The sequence below is a fragment of the Aethalodelphis obliquidens genome, unplaced genomic scaffold (assembly GCF_003676395.1).
Source record: "Aethalodelphis obliquidens isolate GAN/ISIS:26980383/991018 unplaced genomic scaffold, ASM367639v1 scaffold37, whole genome shotgun sequence".
NCBI classification, from domain to species: Eukaryota; Metazoa; Chordata; class Mammalia; order Artiodactyla; family Delphinidae; genus Aethalodelphis; species Aethalodelphis obliquidens.
The window spans coordinates 3,170,253-3,178,053 of NW_020837981.1; the positions used below are offsets into that span (position 1 = coordinate 3,170,253).

At 33.3% G+C, this 7,801-nt stretch overlaps 1 non-coding gene across 1 annotated transcript; it reads right to left on the reverse strand.

Moving 5' to 3' along the window:
* Window positions 1–2,162: 2,162 nt before the first annotated feature.
* Window positions 2,163–2,265, reverse strand: LOC113632682 (U6 spliceosomal RNA). The gene has a single exon (XR_003437920.1). It is a non-coding gene; the product is annotated as a U6 spliceosomal RNA (small nuclear RNA).
* Between the last annotated feature and the right edge of the window lie 5,536 nt (window positions 2,266–7,801).

The window sequence follows — 7,801 nt, forward strand, 5'->3', positions numbered from 1 at the left end:
ATATATATATTAGCAATGAACATTGGGACATCAAAATTAAAAATACAATACCATACAGTATTGCTCAAAAAATTAAATACTTTGATGTAAATCTATCAAACATGTTTAGGGCTTGTGTGCTGAAAATTGGAAAATGCTGAAGAAAGAAATCAAAGAAAGCGTATCATGTTCATGGGTTGGAAAATGCATTATATTAAAGATATCAATTCTTTCCTAATTAATATGAGTTTAATGCAATTCCTGTCAAATCCCAACAATATTTTTGTAGATATAGACAGAGAATTTAACATTTATATGGAAAGAAAAAGGAACTAGAATAAAACAATTTTGAAAGGAAACTGTGTCCTCAATTTCAAGACATTATATAGCTGTAGTAATCGAGACTCTGTGCTATCGGTGAAGGGATAGGTTCATAGCTAATGAAACAGAATAGGAAAGCAGAAGTATACCCATATAAATATGCCTGATTGATTTTTGGCAAAAGTGCAAAAGCAATTCAATGGAGAAAAGACAGCCTCTTCCACAAGTGGTGCTAGAGGAGTTGGACATCTATAGGCATAAAAATAAACCTTTATGTAAGTCTCATACCTTATACAACATTAATTCAAAATTGATCATGAGCTTATACATTAAATGCAAAAATATAAAACTTTCAGAAAAAAGTTATCAAGTTCTAGAGTGAGGCAAAAATTTTTTAGACTTGATAGTAGCAACATAATCCATAAAAGGAAATACTGATAAATTAGACTTTATCAAAATTAAAAACTTTTTCTCTATGAAATATTCAGTTAGGAGGATAGAAAGACAAGCTACAGTGTGGAGAAAATATTTACAAACAAAATATACAGCATATCCAAGAGTATCTAGACAAAGAACTCTTACTGCTCAACAAAAATAAAAAAATATTCAATTAGAAAATGGGCAAAATAAGACACATTCCACTGAAGAATATAAAGATGACATATGAAAAGATGTTCCACATCATTAGCCATTAGGAAAATGACAATTAAAACCACAAGGATATCACTACACATCTATCAGAATGCCCAAAATAATTTTTTTAAAAAGTGACAACACCAACACTGACAAGGATGTGGAGAAACTAATTCATACATTGCTTCTGGGAATGTAAAAAGTACAGCTAGTTTGGAAAACAGTTTGACAGTTTCTTATAAAACTAAACACCTAACTACCATATGACCCAGCAAGTGCATTGCTACACATTTATCCTAGAAAAATGGAAACTTTGCTTACACAAACACCTGTGCGTGAATGTTTTTAGCAGCTTTATTTGTAATAGCCCCAAAGTGGAAACAATTCAGATGTCCTATGTCCTTCAATAGGTGAATAGTTAAACAAACTGTTATACCCACATATCATAGACTGCTACTACTCAGCAATAAAAAGGAACAAAATGCTGATGCACACAACAATGGGGATGAATCTCTAAAGAATTATGCTGAGTATAAAAAAAGCCAATTCCCCAAACTTCCATACTGTATGATTCTACTTATATAACATTCTTGATATGACAGAATTATAGAAATGGAAGATAGATTAGTGGTTGCCAACAGTTAAGGAGAGGGTAGGGGCAAGGGGGAAATGGATTAGGTTATAAAAGGGCAAACTGAGGGATCCTTGTGAGATGGAAATGTCCTGTAATTTGACTATAAATTTCAGTATCCTGGTTATTGTACTATACTATAGTTTTGCAAGATGTTATTATTGGGGGAACTGGATAATGTGTATGGCATCTTTATATTATTTTTTACAACTGCATGTAAATCAACAATTGTAATAAAAATATATTTAATAAAAGAATAGCAGACTGGCTATATGGTCCTTTAACTCAAGAAAAATTGTACAAACAAAAATTTCACAGCCCTGGAATTAAGTTAGGAGAGCCATTTAGACAGGAATTGGACCTTTCTGGTATTTCCCAGATCCTTTCTTTTTTAAAATTATGATAAAAAATATATACCATAAAATTTGTTATTTGAACCGTCCTTAAGTGTATAGTCCAGTGGCATTAAATTCATTCACATTGTTACGCAACCATCACCAACATCCATCTTCAGAACTTTTCCAACATCCATCTTCAGAACTTTTTCATCATCCCAAACAGAAATTTCATACCCACTAAACAATAACTCTCGTTTCTCCAAAATATGAGTTGCTTCAAGAATTTTCATGTCGTCTTTGTGTAAGGACCATGCTTATCTCTGTATTGTTCCAATTTTAATGTACGTACTGCCAAGTGAGCCCCTAAATCGCCTTTTGGGTGGCTATTTTTTCCACCTATATATCATAGCATCTGGATGATAACCCAAAGACATCATTCCTGGTAGCCCTGTGATTTGCTTAACATGCCATGGTTAACAGAATCAATTGTTCGATCTGATTCTTTTGCCTTAAGACAGTCTCACAGATATTTTGAGGGTTATGTTTGTAAGTAAATTGATTCAATTTTGAACCATCCACTTCCTCTCTCCACTTGTTGTCTGCTCTGTGAAACATATTGTTGGATAACTAGGGTGCTCATGTTACTTTACCTAAAGTTCTGTGTGCCCGTGGATTATATAGACCTGGAGAAATTCTGAGGGAAGGAATATTCTTTCATAATTCAAGAAATCAGCTATTTCAATAAATTATTCTTGGTAATCTTTGTTTCTCTCTCTCTCTTCTTAAAAATATGCAGGATCATGAACCTTCTGTTTTTAAAGCTTTCTCCTATGTATAAGTACCTTGAATTCTGGAAATATTTAGTAGAATGTATTCTATTTAAATTCTTCAGTGCAGTTGGGATATATTTTGTAAAACTGGTGTCAGAAATTACAGTGCTCTTCTCTGATATTGAAGTATTTTGAGTGTATGAGGCTTTCCCTTAGTGTGGAAATTGGTCACATTTCCTTTTCTAAACAGACTATTTTATCTATCTATCTATCTAATTGGCTTTTTTAAAAAAACATCTTTATTCGAGTATAATTGTTTTACAATGGTGTGTTAGTTGCTGCTGTATAACAAAGTGAATCAGCTATACATACACATACATCCCCATATCTCTTCCCTCTCGTGTCTCCCTCCCACCATCGCTATCTCACCCCTCTAGGTGGACACAAAGCACTGAGATGATCTTCCTGTGCTATGCATTTGCTTCCCACTAGCTATCTTAAATAGACTATTTTTAGAAGAGTTTTAGATTTATAGAAAAGTTGAGAAGATAGTACAGAGGATTCTCATATATCTTGCAGTTTCCTTTATATTAGTATGATATTAATTATAATTAATAAGGCAATATTGATACACTATTATTAATGAAAATTCATAGTTTATTTAGATTTCCTTAGTTTTTACCTTTTCTATTTCAGGATCGCATCCAGGACACCACACTACATTTTGTTGCTATGTTCCCTTTGGCTCCGCTTGGCTGTGGAGTTTCTCAGACTTTCCTTGTTTTTGATTTTCTCGACGGTTTTGAGGATTACTGGGTAGGTGTTTATAGGACATCCCTCAATTAGACTTTATACAAGATCTTTCTCATGAGCACAGTGATCAGGTGCCATTTTCATCTGCTCAGTATGTGAGAGTTAGATGAAGGATTTGGTTGGGGTGAGAGCTCAGGATTGCTTGGTTTACATATTAAATGCGTGCTGTCAAATAAGTTGTTTGCTATCTCTAGGAATTAGCTAATTTGGGGAGAGGCAATATCTCCCTGAGTTCACAAGGCCCCAAAATGTCAAAGTATCATAGAATACAGAAAATAAAAAACATGATTTTTATACAACTTATTATTTTCTGTTTCCGTGATTGTACTTTTTCCAGAATGTCATATAATTGGAATCATACAATATGTAGATTTTTCAGATTGATTTCTTTCCTTTAGCAAGATGTACTTAAAATTCCATCATATCTTGATAGCTCATATATGTTAAAGTGGTGAATAACATTCTATTGTATGAATATACCACTATTTGTTCATCCGTTAACCTTCTGAGGGACATCTTCCTTCCAGCTGCTTCCAGTTTTTGACAGTTATGAGTAAAGCTGCTATAAACATTCATGTGCAGATCTTTGTGTGGACATATGTTTTCAAGTCAATTGGAAAAGAATATCCTGGAGTACAATTCCTGGATCATATGTTAAGACTATATTTAGCTTTGTAAGAAACTGCCCAAATAACTTCCAAAATGGTGTCCCATTTTGCATTCCCACCAACAATGAATGAAAATTTCAGTTGTTCCACATCCTCACTAGCATTTTGTATTTTCAGTTTTTTGGATTTTAGCCATTCCAGTAAGTATCTAGTGGTATCTCATTGGTTTTTTTGTTTGTTTGTTTTGTTTGAAGACCACTAATCTATCCTGTTACCAGAATCATCTTTTTATTTTTTTAAACAATTTGCATTTTCTTTTTTTTTTTTAATAAGCAGATATTCATTTAAAATTATTTATTTATTTATTTATTTATGTCTGTGTTGGGTCTTCGTTTCTGTGCGAGGGCTTTCTCCAGTTGCGGCAAGCGGGGGCCACTCTTCATCACTGTGTGCAGGCCTCTCACGGTCGTGGCCTCTCTTGTTGTGGAGCACAGGCTCCAGACGTGCAGGTTCAGTAGTTGTGGCTCACGGGCCTAGCTGCTCCGTGGCATGTGGGATCTTCCCAGACCAGGGCTCAAACCTGTGTCCCTTGCATCGGCAGGCAGATTCTCAACCACTGTGCCACCAGGGAAGCCTCTCATTGTTGTTTTGATTTGCAATTACCTAATAACAACTGATGTTGAGAATTTTTTCATATGCTTATTTTTCAGCTGTATATCTTCTCTGGTAAGATACCTGCTCAGATTTTTCACCTATTTCTGAATTGAGTTGTTTATTTCCTTACTGTTGAGTTTTAAGATTTTTTGGTGTATTTTAGATAAAAACCTTTAATCAATTATGTGGTTTGCAAATATGTTCTATTAGTATGTGGCTTCTCTTTTGTTTCCCTTAAAGGTGTCTTTAATAGAGCAGAAGTTTTTCAGTATTTAATTTTAATAAAGTTGAAAATATAAGTTTGTTCTTTTATAAATTTTACTTTAGTTGAATCTAAAAACTCATTGCTAAACCCAGATAGATTTTCTCCTACGTTTTCTTTTAGAAGTTTTATTTTAAAGTCTATGATCCATTTTTAGTTAATTTTTGTGAAACAAGTAAGATGATGATGATGATTATTTTACAAATAGATGTCTAATTGTTCTAGCACTATTTGTTATAAAGATTATCCTTTCTCCGTTGAGTTGCCTTTGCTCCTCTATCAAAGGTCAGTTGACTATACTTTTATGAGTCTATTTCTGGGCTCTCTCTTTGGTTCCATTGATACATGTGTCTTTTCATTTATCAGTATTACACTGCCTTGATTACCATAGCGTTTTAAAAAATAGACAGTTCAGAGGGCCCCAGCTTTGGTCATTTAAATTTGTCAGGAAGAAGGCTAGAGGACTGAGATTTTTATTTTCCAGTTAAGCCACTAGTATACCTGCAGTGAGTGTATCCATCAATCATATCCCTCCAGTGCCTACATTCTCCAGCCAAAATGTTAACAAGATGGTGTGGCAGAGTTTCTAGGTACACAGAATGTCAAGTATTTTATTAACTTAGAAAAAAATAGTTTCAATATATAAAACTGAAAAACTTGGTATTCCAGACTACATAAAGAACTCGTATAAATCAATACGAAAATTATAAATAAATACGTTTTAAAAGTAGATGAGGGATACGAATGGGCAATTCACAGAAGAAATTAAAATAGCCAACAAAAAAAAGAAAGAAAATATTCTTTCCTAACTCCTCAGGGATCAAGTGGTACAAATTAAAACAGCAATAGCATTTCACATCAGTCAGATTCACAGATTCACACAAATTTAAAAGCCTGATAGTAACATGTGATAAATTATGACACAGTAGGAAATTTCATATACTGTTATTACAGAATCAATTAGCATGAACATCCTAGGGAGTATTTTGAAAATAACTAATAATATTAAATATCTGTATTTCTTATGAGACAGCAGCGTTTCACCTCAAAGTATGTATTTTAGAGAAATTTTTAAAAAAGCCAAAGAAAGAGATTAAAAATGTAATAGATTTTTCAACTTTCTATATTCATCCTTACTGGGTGATTTTACCTAGGAAAGTCTAAGGAAAGCAGTTATTCCAATCCCTTCCCTTTTCTCAATCTGAAACCCTTGTTCTAGTTTTAAATGTCTGGGCAGCCAAGCCAGAAGCAGCGTAATTGAAACAGTAAGCATCACAGCCAAAGTCACATCCAGGCAGTTTTCCTGTTAACTACATCGAGGGAGAAAATGGCAAATAACCTCAGAAGATGCTTCAGAAATTGCTCCTGTTTTCTTGTGGCACACCATCCATATCATTTGGCAAATGTATGATAGAATTTTTTATCATATTAGCACACAGTCTTTATGATTGTATTAAAAACTTGTACTAAGGCACCATGGCAAATTGGAAACACCAGGCATTTTCATGCCATATTAATGCTTAAGGGACTTATGGAGACAAATTAAACTTGAATAAAAGCTTTGGGTTTATCATGTTTTGCTTCAGAGACACATTTTAAAAATTCATGGTTTAGCAGAGTGCCTCTACAGTGTTTGAAACCAGACTTTTCTGTATATTTTAACCTTTTAAAAATTTAACCTTCTTGAGATAAAATTTCTTTGTAAATAAAATGGACCTAAATGATGACCGTTTTATAGAGGTTTTGTGAGAAATATATGAAATTGTAAGTAAAGGCTTTTAGCATCATGATCGGCACAGTAAGAGCTCAATGAATGTTAATTCTCTTTTTTCCAATTTACTTAGAATAATTCCAACATACAGAGAGTTATAGCAAGTAAAACAAACAGCCATTTAAAGAATGATAGTATCTTTTCAGATTGTCTCAAATGATCTTTAAAGAAATCAATTACTACAGGCACAATTAAAACTCCCTGTGTTCTATCTCTGACTACATTCATCCGCCTTCCCTAGAAATAACTATTATCCTTATTTATTCATCATTCCCATGCATTTCTGTATGTTTTAATTATATATATTTATATAGGAATAACAAACAAAGTATATAGTGTAAAATATAACTTCAATTAAATAGACTCAGGAGACCAGAAGGGGGAGCTCTCACGCCCTACAACGACAGCAGAGCCCAAGGGAAGGGAAAAAGACTCCTTTCCTGGAAAGGACTTAGCCATTGAAAAACTGTGGACTCTGACTACTGTAGCCCTCCCAACTTCCTTTTCCCCTCTCCAAAGGTGTTCTTCCCTTGTTATGTGGGAACTTGCAAATGTCTCTCTATGGTTGCAGACCCCAAACTGCAATTCTTGAATAAACTTACCTTTGCTGGAGAAATAATTGGCAGTTTATCTGTTTTAGGTCAACAATATAGTATTTTTAAACTTTATACAAATGACAATGTTTTATTTTCATGAATTGGGTAAATTTAAAATCTAATTCCATTTTTTCCCATGTAGATAACAAATTGTCCCAGATCAATATATTAAAAAGTTCATTCTTTTCTCATTGATTTGTAATGTCATCCTAATCAAATATCAAGTTTACTTGTAGGTGTGTGAGTTTGAATTCCCGTCTTTTTTTTTTTTGCACATAAAGCGTTTATTTTAAATGTTTTAAGGATAGGATAGAGTTACATCATAATTATAAAAATTACAGATTTATATTGTTTATACTTCTAAATGCAGAGAACAGGGAACTGTCTACACATTGTATAAAATAAAATTTAAATTAAAAATGATC